Source organism: Podarcis pityusensis, assembly GCF_964106645.2.
Source record: "Podarcis pityusensis genome assembly, chromosome: 7".
Taxonomy (NCBI): domain Eukaryota; kingdom Metazoa; phylum Chordata; class Lepidosauria; order Squamata; family Lacertidae; genus Podarcis; species Podarcis pityusensis.
The window spans coordinates 37,504,107-37,517,482 of record NC_138031.1 but is presented as its reverse complement, the minus strand read 5'-3'; the positions used below and the strand labels follow the sequence as shown (position 1 = coordinate 37,517,482).

General features: G+C 39.0%; 1 protein-coding gene across 3 annotated transcripts in view; it reads right to left on the bottom strand.

The window, feature by feature from the left end:
• TOX (thymocyte selection associated high mobility group box) overlaps positions 1–13,376 on the bottom strand; it is a 187,567-nt gene that overhangs the window by 56,145 nt on the left and 118,046 nt on the right. The window lies entirely within an intron of this gene.

Here is a 13,376-nt window from a genome sequence, read left to right as displayed (position 1 = left end):
ATCTGCTCTGACTTGTAATAGCTCTCCAGGATCATTGAACCTGGAGCCTTGTGTGTGCAAAACATGTGCCACTGGGTTATGATCAGTGGTGGAGGAAGAGGAGTACGGGGGGAGCGCACCGCCCCCGCCTGCGCTGGGCGCCACGCCCCCGTGGCCGGCACGCCATGCCTCCAGGACGCTCACCACGCCCCTGTGGGCAGAGCGCCACACCCCTGGGACATATTAATAAATTATTTTTGTAGTGTTTGTTTGAGATGCATCTGTTTCTTTGTTATTGGCCATGTTGAACATGATTTTGTTGTGTATAGGAGGCATACAAATAAAATGAATGAATGATGAATGAACAGTATCTGTGTTAGTATCTATGGGAGACTTGGAACCTGAAAGAGGACCATGCTTTCTGCTTTAAGTGCTATACATTTACCTGGAAATAAAGGTAACTGGTTTCAGTGAAATTTACTTCTCTCAAAGTGTGGTTTGGTTCTGAGGCTCAGAATTCAGTCCTGCATCCGATTATGAATTTTTCAGGCTTAAAGGGTGAAAAACTGCAGGTTCTCTGCCCTTGAATACTTTGCTTTTTTTCCTGGTGATGTAGTTATGCAAACCAGATGCTGCAAGGTATGCTCCCTTAAGTTCCTGCTACATAATAATCATTTTTTTCAACATTATTTATAAAGTTTGTTTCCTGATCTGCCTTATTTGGCACACAACTCTTTGCAATATAACTGAATAGTGTAGATTCTATTGCAACTCCTTTAGTTACAGCGCATGATAATTAACAACACAAGAGACAAATAAAGATTTGGTTCAACAGCATGCTGCATACTGTCATGTTGTTACTATATTATCTGTTTTGGCAGACCCATTGTTTAAATTTGGCTGTGGGTAGTGTTTATGTATCTTTGATTCCATCTATTAGGATGAATGTTACAACCACATTTAGCTATTTCTTTACACATTTTTATCTACCATATGTCTCATTCTGACTGTACACTCCAGAATGGTATTTCTAGCCAATTCTTTAAAAGACTTGGCTTTGATAAATAGAATAAATGAAACAAAAGGCATAAAACGTTTTGCTGAAATCAAAGCATTCAAACAGCTTGGTCAGTTGGTTTGTGAACAGCAACAATAAATAACCATGTGGACAAAAAAAAAAGTATTCCAGCGATTTCTGATCTTGTATTCATGGTTTCTAAGTCATGTAGAAGTCAAAGTAACCCAAAGAGCCCCTGGCCCCATATCTATGAATCAAAGCCGTATGCAACCAGGAAGCCCTTTTAAAGCTACTCTTCAGAAGAACATACCCATCATATTATATATATGCATTGTCAAATGGTAAAGTACTGGAAAACAAGCCACATCATTTTAAATGAGGTGTTCTAATTTAATCTTAGTTTTTGCTATGCAGGTTTTCCCATACAAAGTCTTATGCCTTTCCAAAAAAGATTCAAGAATGCAATGAAACACAACAAGTAATAAATAATGTTTTGGTTAGCAAAGCATTGGAATCTTCAGAAAAAATGTTATGAACATCTGTCTTCTGTAAGGGGGAAAAACAATGAAACAGCAAATTAGTGTGAAATGACTTCATCTAGAGGCAGTATTATTAATAAACTAGAGCTGACAGAATAATCTTCTTGTAACACCTTAAATACTAATAACATAATAAATTATCTGTATAAATGGAATATTTTGTTTGCAATCAGTATCAATCTGTTGCATTGATCCACAAAGTTAATAAAAGGTTCAGTACTAAATTACAGCACCTCAGCATGTAACCTAATGAAGAACTGTTTCAAAATGGTTTAAAATAAATCACACGCACTTTACCTGTCCTTTATAATGTGACATAAGACTAAACAATTTCCACTATGAAAGACTGCAATCCTATTCCTTTTCCCTTCCTGCTGAATTCAGTGGAACTTAATTCTGAATGTATATGCATAGGAAAGCACAGTAAAGAACTTTAAAAAGTTAGAAACAGGATCTGCCAGCAATTAAAGTGTGTTACAGTTATCTGTTAAAGTAATTTTTTTTATTGAATATTGTTAACCAAACTGTCCAATTAAGACAATCCAAGCCTCCTCCAGACAACAATAGGATGTGACAGCCTGGTGGAGCCACCACCTCGTTCACAGCCCCATTGCTCATGTCAGCCAGGTTGGAAGCTTGGGGAAGGCAAACCACTGTGTCTGCCTGGAGGTGGTGCAGTAATCTGGGATCCAGCTTACTTGTCCCTTTGGTGGAGAGAATGGGGAGCTCTGTACCAGTGGAGTGATGCTGTCATCACTTTGTGGGTGAAGGTAGGAGGACTGGGTAGAGAAACACCTCCAGGCAATGCAAACCCCTCCAGTATGGTGCAAAAGGGTGGATCACAGATGAAAATATCAAATTTTGCCTTAGTAGTTGTCTGATCTATCATTGTATAGCATAAGCCTTTCTTAACCTGCAGAAATTATCTTACCTTTAATTGCAAGCTACATTATTTTACTTTTAAAATGTTATGTACTATTAATAGTTTTCAGACCATGAAAAACTTTTTTCTAAAAAACCAGGATGACGCTTGAACATCAGGAAATGGGACTGGAATATATGGAACTGAGTATTTTTAAAGGAAGACATAACAAGCAAATAGGTAAAGGTAAAGGGACCCCTGACCATTAGGTCCAGTCGTGGCCAACTCTGGGGTTGCGGCGCTCATCTCACTTTATTGGCCGAGGGATATAATTTAGTCATGTGGCCAGCATGACTAAGCCCCTTCTGGCAAACCAGAGCAGCACACAGAAACGCCGTTTACCTTCCTGCCAGAGCGGTACCTATTTATCTACTTGCACTTTGACATGCTTTCAAACTGCTAGGTTGGCAGGAGCAGGGACCAAGCAACGGGAGCTCACTCCGTTGTGGGGATTCGAACTTCTGATCGGCAAGTCCTAGGTTCTGTGGTTTAACCCACAGTGCCACCCGCATCCATAACAAGCAAATAAGTATGTCCTATTACATGATTAAGATCTGTTGGAACCCTTGGGGAGAAATCCATCATATTGGACCAGAGAAAGACTATTTTGGACACTTAATGACAATAGTACCATAGAATTGTAGAGTTGGAAGGTACCCCCATCTAGTCCAACCCCCTGCAATGCAGGAATCTCAGCTGAAGCATCCCTGACAGATGGTCATCTACTCTGCTTCAAAACTCCAAGGAAGGAGAGTCTATAACCTCCCAAGCGAGACTGTTCCACTGTCAAATAGCTCTTCAGTAATAATTGAAGAGTTACTTTTGGACTTTTTGAGTGGAAAAGGATGCCCAGCAGATTGAGAAAAAGTTAGACACTAACATAGCTAGAGTTTTCTGGAGTGCACACTTTGAATATAATTAATTGGCATATCCTATTTCACTTCTTTTTTATTTCTTATCTTCTTTTTCTATGATCTTAATTTTTTTCCTTTCTCTCTATATTTATGCTTTGTTTTTTTGAAGTTTGCTTTCGTGGATTAACGAAGATACACACAGGAAGATGAAGGGCCCTGTGTGAGAGGCATGGTAGAGAGGATCTCCCAGGGTGGGAAGCTGGGGGAAGAGGAGGAAGCTCACAGATGAGAGCTGGGAGGGTTCACTTTTCTGTGTGTGGAATAAGGATTAAGATATAATTGTGACAAAAGGCCTAGTGCTTATTCTCTCTTCTTTATACTCTCCTCTTTCTTTTTCTTTATTCTCTGCTAATTCTTGCTTCTTTCCTATTTATCTTCTTTAGACCAGTTTGACTTTTATTGTCTCTTACACTGAAAATTCTTAATAGAAATGAAAGAAAGAAAGAAAGAAAACAATGTAATGTTTACTGGCAACTAAAGTCTGTATTCTCTGTTGTTGTTTAGTCATTTAGTCGTGTCCGACTCTTCGTGACCCCATGGACCAGAGCATGCCAGGCACTCCTGTCTTCCACCGCCTCCCGCAGTTTGGTCAAACTCATGCTGGTAGCTTCTCTACCCATGCTTATTAGCTTGCAATCCAAGGTCTAGACCCTGTACCTATAGTGATTCTATGAACTTTGTCAAGGAAGGAAAGGGAGAAAAGGTGGAGCTCATGAGGCTATTGTAACTTCCTATGCCACTTGCTAAGGGCTGCTAGACTCCTAATACAGGCATAAACTCAATCCCAACCAGGGACCACAGGAAGAATACTTCTTCCCTATTCTAGGCCAGCACTGCCCACTTGCCACACACAGGATGACTCTATGGCTATTACAGAGAAAGTTTCTGTTTGTGCCATGACTGCTACAGATGTTAGATAAACCAGATACAGGAAGAGAAAACAATATAATTTAGAGATTATCCTTACATATAATCTAGTATAGGTGCAGCCAATGATGTTGAACTACAACTCTCTCATCCCTGCCTACTGGCCACTGGGGACTGGGAATTGTACTGCAACATCCAACAACATATGGGGGGCACTAGATTGGCTACTTGTATCCTAATAAAATGCTTAAAAGAAAGCTGTTCATATTTTATATGCTATGATTTACTAGTGATAGCTAAAACAAAGCCTATCTCTCTCTCTCGAACACACATTTCTCCAATACTTATGGAAATTTAAGATAAAAATAAGCATTAAAGTAAACTGTAGACATGAATAATAGTCACAACTGTTTCTGTATTTCAGGCTTCTATAGAGACTGATGTACCATGTAACGAAGCAAAATCTGATTCTCCTCATGTCAAACCTACAACAGAACTGTTTGCCTTATTCACCACATATTGCCTACTATGTCAAACTTTGTCCCTCAAAGAAAAATCTAAAAGTTTACTTTTGTTGCTACTTAATGTCACTCTTAATTAGAAATAAGTAATTGCATGCCCGATATAAGATTTTATTTCTTACTTCAAAGAAGCTACCTAGAATTGTGCGGTGTCTTTACTTTGAAGAAAATGTCTTTTATCACTTATTTTAGTACAACACATTAAAATCAAATATCTCCTGTAGCAAAATGATTCAAGTCTCTGGAACTCAAATAATTTTCTAATAAAAAATGCATGAGACAAATAAATGCACTTTATGTTCCACAAGAAAAGGCAGTTTCAACAGGCTAATGCTCAGAGAAAATTCATTTTATCAACCAGCCATTTCATTCTGTGGTGCTGTTACAAGCTCTTTCCTGTTGCTAGGCAACCATAATTCATAGTACCTTTTAATGGATACTCTGCTTCTGCTGAGAACATTAAGGTGAAGAGAATAAATGCCTTGGGTGAATCTTGAAATCTTTCATTATGCATGTCATTCTATTTTTGTAATGCTATAATGCTGAAATGTTTCTGTGGCAGGCAACTGAGTTGTGGTAATTGCATATTCCACTCATATATGTTTTGTAAGCAGAGCAGCACGTACTTGTCTAAAATGAGGTATTTCAAACGTGATTGAAATGGGACTTTTCTACTACTAAGGGTAGTAAATAAGCCCCCACAAAAGGGGAGGGGAGAGTATGTCTAGAGTAAGTCTTCAAATTTCCAGTAAGGATCATATAACATAAACTGAAAATAATCAGAAGCTTAGGATTTATTACAAGGGTGCAAGAAAGCACAAAATATAACACGTAAACACAAAACTATTCTACTGTACTTGGCTGTTTGGTCATTTCTCTCTCTTCTTGTGTCTCTTTCCTGCCTAGATTTAGTATTGCTCAGACTAATAAATGGTACAGTTAGATCAGCCATATCATTGCCTATTTGGACCCGTATAAATTTGTCAGATTCAAAGCCAGGATCCAAAAATCTGTTCATCTAGTTCACAGCACATTGATGCATGCTAAACAGCTTTGTGATGTGGCAACGAGGATTGGGTAAGTTGTTGTTTAAAGAAAAAGGTGAAGCCAAGAATCCTAGTGACTAAACTCAAGGCCTTTCATAAGCCTAAAGTAGCTTTATAGAACCTGGTTTATAGAACATACCGGCTTGTCTGGGCAGTGGATAATGACTGAAAGTGAATACGGAAAATATTTCCAGCTCAGATACATGGAGCTGCCTCATACCAAATTGCTGGTTTATTAGCTTCATACACAGACTGACAATGGCTTTTGAGTCCTTCCCACTTAAACATGGAGATGTCAGGGACTGAACCTGGGGCCTTCTCTATCACTGAGTCATAAAATCATAGAACTGTAGAGTTGAAAGGGACCTCCAAGGGTCATCTAGTCCAACCCCCTTACAATGCAGGAATCTCAGCTAGAGCAAAGTCCTTTTCCTTATTCCTCAATGCTCCAATCTGTGGGTCTTGGGTTAATAGAACCAACAGGAACAGGTAGTCCAAGTAAAGTCAATAAGCTATATTGGGAGTTGTCAGGGTTGCAAGTTGGAAGTCTTTGGTTGTGTTTATGTTTGGTTGCCCATATCAAAACTGCTGCCTGCCACATCTCCCTGTCTGTATAGTAGTCTAAGGGAACCAGCGCTGCATCTGCAGCCCTGCCATTCACACGTGGATGGCAGGACAACCAGGCCTGATGTTGTTGTGCAGCAACAGTGGGACCAGCTTTGGATCGAGTGGATCCTGCACTGGCTCTCATAACACCCTTTCTACTTGCACCTGCCAGTGAGGAACTGGTCAGTGGGTCTGCCATCCATTTGCCAGGAGGTCAGCTGAGCCAGGAGAGTTGGGCAGAAGTACTCCTCTGCCTAATCCACCCCCCGGACTTGTTGGGATGGTGGTGGTTGGATCACCATGTTAAGCTCTACACAACTAGGCTGGCAATTGGACACTCATTGATATTTTTGTTTGTGCTGGGACCTTTTTGGAGCAACAATGTCTTCCCCTCTATGACATGTTTCCATGCATTCTTTAGCTCTGACTATTGGCTTGTTCCCTTTCCTCTGGAATCCCTGGTGCAACTCCTGCTCCTGGTTTGTAGCTCCTGGCTGAACTTTGAGTGTTGTGTATGGCTCTGTTATGGCATAAGCACATGCAACATGAGCCATAGTCTCCCTGGTGACCTGTGATTCAATGGAACTGCCAACACTTCATTTCAGATCTCCTTTCACCAAGGAGTAGTAACTAGTTACCCTTTCACGAGCTATTTTATGCCTTAACATTGCAGGTCCTATTACATGACCCATGGTGAAAGTAAAGCCAGAGAAAGCAGGGCACATAAATTAAATACCTGCCTTCATTTTAATTATTTTTATATATGCTAAAAGCAAACAACAGGTGGCTCATCTTGCCAAACATTACGGCTGTACCATAGATCATTTAAATACGCCTCAAAATCATGAATCTTGCAGAATGGGATGACTTGACATGTTGTTTTCAGTCTCCATTCTCCATCTGTACATTGTGGGAGCTTGCTTGATGAAAATGCTTGTTTGAACTGGATGAAATAAAATAAATGACCAGGATCCGAAGAACTGAGCAACTAGCTCTATATGCTGAAGAATGAACTACAGGCAACTCCCCATTTACACAGGAGTTACCTTCCAAGGCACCATGTGTTTAAGTGAAATTGCATATATTTCGAGCACCATTGAAAATATCTGCAAACACTCCATTCTGCCCCTGCCACTCCCTGCCTTTGCCCTACTCCACCCCCTTTTCAGATGTTTTTGTGACTTTTTGGGTCACTTCTGGGTTTGGTGTGATGCACATATGCATAGTCATGCACATATTGAAGACACATAAATAGGGGGTTGCCTGTATTTGCTAGATAGTTTTAATTGATGATGATGATGATGCTTACTGATCCCGGGACTTCCTATGGGAAGCTAGCAGGATATTTGTGCAACAGAAATCTCCCTACTTTGCTGCTCAGCAATTAGTATTCAAAGGCACAGTGTTTAGTGCTGGTCTTTCATAGGTAGCAGTTCCCCATCAAATGAATGCAGAGGGCAGGGGAAAGAAGGCACAAAGAAGCTGAAGCTGGCGAAAAGACTAACCAGGTTAAGGATGCAGACCAACGAATAAAGCATGTGTGGCTAAAGCATGTGTGAATTCTAGATTTTCCCCCCTTGATGTACCCACTCAGAATTAAGACTGAAATGCCATTCCAGTTGGCTTCTACATGTGGAATCATGGGGTACCATCTTATCCTTCACCCCAGGCAGCAAAATGTATTATACTAGGCCTGCTCTCTCTTCTTCCCACATATACTAACTTTTCTTAAGAAATGTATGTGGTGATCCAGAAATGAGATGTCTATATCAGTACTTTGGATCAAATTCTCCACTGTATAGTCTCTATAACACAAACCCACAGAAAAAAAATAGGTTTGTATTTATTCAGAAGGCAGGATATATAGAGCTACAACTCAATCAGTTCTTTTCTATAAAGAACATCAGTAAAGAACAGGAATATAAGTGAAAAGGGGAACCCAGCAAGAGACATTGCCTTAGCATTTCTGAAATGTGAGCTCTCTTGCTCAGTGTGTGTGTGTGTGTGTGTGTGTGTGTGTGTGTGTGTGTATTCTCCAAAGTATCCTTCACTGAGTGATATTAAATGATTTCCTAAGTTGAGCCCTAACTGCTATTTTTTCCTTTCAAAGAATCCTATTACTCTTGAGTGAAACAGATTTAATAGCAAATTGGATAGAACCTACTATTTGCAAAATAAATCCAGAACATTAATTCTACATCAAGAGAATTCAACATTTCATTTCGTTTGTTTTGCATGTTCCACTGTAAGGGTCAAAAGGATCTAATGTAGACATGCTATATTTTCAAGTGCATTGTGAGGCAGGCAGAGAGGGAGAGAGACAGGATGCTCAATATCATTTATCAAAGAATGAAAAGAGCAGCAAACAGAGACCCATCCAGTGGAAGGTCACAGCCAATAACATTTCTGCAAATAGAAAGGGGCTGCAGAAGCATCAAATGCAAATTACTGTTTGCTGGAGAATTTTAATGGAGTTCTACGTCACATTATAAAATGTTTAATTGTAACCCCCTTTTTAATAACACCATCTGATTAAATGAAAAGATGCCCTGCTGATGGCAATTACAATCTGTCAAATAGCATATTTATTTACAGTTTAGTTTCTAAAGCTGCAAGATAAAAAGGGAACTCTCTTCAGCTTGTCAACGAACTATAATTATTGTGTATCCTTCTGTCAGTTTGCTACATAAAACTTTTGGTCCTAAAATGGATCTAATTATATCTACAGCAACAATTTTATAAATGTTTGGTTTCTCTTTTCCTTCAACCTCTATGGAATCTCTGTTAAGAGGGGAATAAAGCACCATATTGCATTAACATCAGGCATTTCTTAGATTATTTCATGATATTTCGCAGCAAGCTTTGGGAGAGACAATCGGATGGGTGTGGTTTTTTTCAGTTTTAAAAAACTGAAGAGATTTTGCATCTACATATTCTTCCTAATATTGCCGCTTGAATGAAGTAAATATTATCTAGGCAGTATCATCCCATATTACACAGTTGTACTCCTCCATTACTGAATGAGAAACTGTGAGTGTGTATATACCTGCACATGAGTGTATTTTTGAGGAGGCAACTTTGTTCATTACTTTTTGGTGGGTTTAATATGTGTGTGTGTGTGTGTGTGTATAGACTTTCTATGGACTCTCATGAGGAGGGACATCGGTATTTTCTTTTTTCATATAGTGTTATCTCAGCATAGAGAAATAGCTTCCGAATCAAGCCATCTGGGGTAGACAGTTAAACTGGGAATGTGCATTATATATAGAAAATGCCTTTTGTATCATTTGGTGGTTTTGGTAGTATTTTTAGGGTGCAGCCCTATACACCCTTATCTCTAAACACACTTATCTGGAGATATATTCCACTGAAATCAGTTGAGCTTCATTCAGAATAGATATGTATAGGGTTGTGCCATTGGGCAGAAATTAAGTCTAAGTATGGTGATTGAATTCTCTCTAACATGTTATTCACATTATCCTTGTGCAACTATTTTTTTGCTCCCTCTGTCTACGGTGTACCCACTCTGTTAGAGTTTAGACTATAAGCTTTGTGTGTGCAACTCAGTAATGTTCTAGTTCTGTAAGAATGCACAGATTATCAGTGGGTCACAGCAAGTTCTGCATGTGGGAAATTGCAGTCAAACATAACTATGTATGAGTACTAGTTAGTGTATGATGGGGTTAGGACAAAAAAGCTGGATACCTAGACTCGGTTAGGTCACATGCCCTCTTCTCTGATGAGGCAGGAAGCGAAGCCTTCTCTTCCTGTTCCTTCTCTCTCCCCACTGTTTCAATGATGTGTCTAAGCAAGATCCAAGCTTAGATCACTTGTTTGAAACTATCTTTATTTTCTACCCAAGCATATTCTGCCTGTGTTCTCTTTGCTGCTGCTTGGATAAATGCATTAATCTGACCTTTGGAATGTTTTGTAAGTAAAGCTTTTAAAACTTATTTTACAGTGTGTGGTCCTGTTCATGCTAAGAGGGGTAGAAAGAGGGGAGTGCTGTTTGCAAGAAGACTAAATGAGATAAAAGTGTCTAACAAACTGTATTCCTAATGTTATACTTCTGCTTGACTTTAAACTCTGCTACTGGGTGATCTCCCCTGCTGCAGAGTTCAGCCCTGTGTTTAGCCCTGTGTTTTGAATCTAGGCACACAGCTGATTATTTTGTTATTTACCCCACACATTTGGGTCACAGGGTTTCTGTTTTCTCTCACACTGCAAGCCCTGGCTTTCAGGATGACACAGCAATCAAATGTAATCAGCCAACACCAGGTGAAGGTATAAAGCACTCAGAGTTCAGCTCACACTTGTGTGACACACAGATTCGCTTCACATGAAGTGGTGGAAGATGAGAGAGAGAGAGAGAGAGAGAGAGAGATGGTCAGAAGTTTCTGATGTGTTAAAGGGAAAGTGGTACTGAGAAGGGAGGAAGTTAAAAATCCTTCTGAGTACATGCAAGCTGAGATCCACAAGTAACTTGAGCTTAGCTCAAACTATAAAAAATGCTGCTGTCATTACAGACAGCTGGCATTTCTTACATAAGGTTCACTACCACCAGTTACAAAAAAATAAACATGTTACATGATACAGAAAAATAAAGTAGAGGTGTTCCATTTCCTCCAGTGTTTTGTAAGATGCTTTCTTTAGTCCTCTCATGAAAATAAAAAATAGGCTTCAGCTATTGGTGCAGAAATGTTATATAACAGTTTGCAGCCTTTATTGCAGCCAATATGATGGAATGCTAATGCTGTGATATTGAGTTTTTGTATGAAGAAACTGAACCCCTATAATATTTATTTTATTTTAAATAAATGATTTCATTATTCTGAATCTGGTAACTTTATCTGATCTATGGTGTGCTATAGATTTTTAAAAAATCAAATAACATTCTGACATATTGAAAATTTTATATAAAATAAATTAATGCAAACATTTAAGAATATTTCAGAAATGGAAACAACAATGGTCCTCTTTGAAAGTGGTATTATTCAATATGTCATTCTTTCCTGTAAGCAGCAAATTGGAAATGCTACAGTGAAAGCATTTGAATGTATTGATATGCTGCATTTGCTACAAACTTATAGAAACATTTCTACTTTAGTTTCATGTGTCCTCTGTTCTACCTATTGATGTAATCATTGTCAAAACACTTGTTCAGTAGCCTTTAGAATGCAAAGGGAGCTTTGAATATATGCTAAGCTAGATAATAAACCTGCATTATCCCAGCTTTTGTTGCTAGTACAAAAAAGAGCATTTCAGAAATAAATCCATCACTTTTACTGCCTTTTACTGTCTTTTTTCACTTTAAACTTCACAATTTAAAAATTTAAACCACTCAGATAAAGTGAAATCCATCTTATCTTTTCCTTCTTTAGTTTCCAAAATATGTCATAATGTTGAAAGAATATGTGCTCTATTTTAACTGCCATGCAGATAATAGACCTTTAAAAGAACATAGATGTTCTTTGGTACAAAAAAAAAAATTAACCTTGGTTTCTTACTTTACAATAAAAAAAAAACCCAAACCAACCTTTTCCAAAACAACCATTGTCAGTGAATGAGGTCTTATCTCAATACAATCTAGTAAGTGCTATATTGAATTGCTTTGGACTGATGAGCTCCCAAGAACGAGCTCAGACTGCTAAAGAAAAAGGAAAGGTGTGATGGATGATGGATTCGGGACCTAGGCGGGGGAAATGAGGTTTAGTTTTAGGCAGCATAAAAGACTTTTAAGATATAGAAGGAGCACTTGCTGAAGAGGTCAGCTAGGTCATTGGGGACTGTAAAGAAAAAGTGTGGAAGAAAAAAATTTCCGCCGCAAGTTTGGCCAGGATACAAGAAAAAGAGTAGTGACAGAATTGGGGCTATAATAGTTATTATGACTCAGTAGTTGGCAGCTAATTGCCTACTTCATCTCTGGATTCCCCCACCCCACATAATTAATCACATGATGTGGGGCACACAAACCACTTGAATGGCAATGCCCATCAACTTGGGGGGGAGTGTTGCTCAATTATTTTATTGGGGGGGGGGCAAAGGAACCTTGGCCCCTAGGAGTTGGCTCCATACAGTTGCTTGTGTGAATCACTGATGATTCTGCCTGTACCCTTTCCCGTAATATCTGTCACTAGTTCCAGGGGGCTAGTCCCTATCTCCACTGCTTGATTCCTGCCTGGATGACATTCTCGTTGATGTCCACTGGCCGAGACTGAGGTTTTAGCTTTCTGAGAAGTGTTAAGGAAGGGCTCTGATGAACACAGAGAAAGAATGAATTAAACAAAGATTTTGCTGTTCTACATTTTATTTATTGTGCACCGCCTAGAGATTGCTTTAATATGAATGATTTTATCCATTTCCTAAAATAAATAAATACCCTGTGATGAAATAACGATGATCACACATAATTTAAGGGGAAACAAACTATTTGAGTCTTATTAAATCATTTTTCTCCCCTTGAGTTTTGAGTTTCTCTCTGCCTGTCCTACTTTAAGATCTCAAAAGAAGGTTGGCTACTTGCATCCCTTGGCCTCGCTCTCCTTTCCCTTGCTCCAGTTGCTCAGTGCAATGATCTATAAGCTCTCAAAGTTCTATTGTTCCCATTTCTTTGCAAGAATCAGATATGAAGCTTCAATACTTAAGGGAACACTCAGCTTCCAAACTCTAACTTCAGTACAGAAGGGGTCACATCCATGAAGCACTGCTGGAGCACTTTGTTGAAGTGCCAGATGCTTACCCTTACCTTCTCTAGGTAGTTATACTTTTTTATTGTTAAGACCCTCCATATCATTCAGATCGCTTTCCTTTATGTAAAGCTGGGATAGTTTATTTTATCTGTAAGTTGAAACTGAAGCAAATTTGAAGTAGTTCCCAAAATTACTAAAAATAACCTTTCACCCAGTAGAATAGAAGGACTATGGTCAAGCTCTGACCTCAAAAGAGAACAGAAAATTCAATGGAC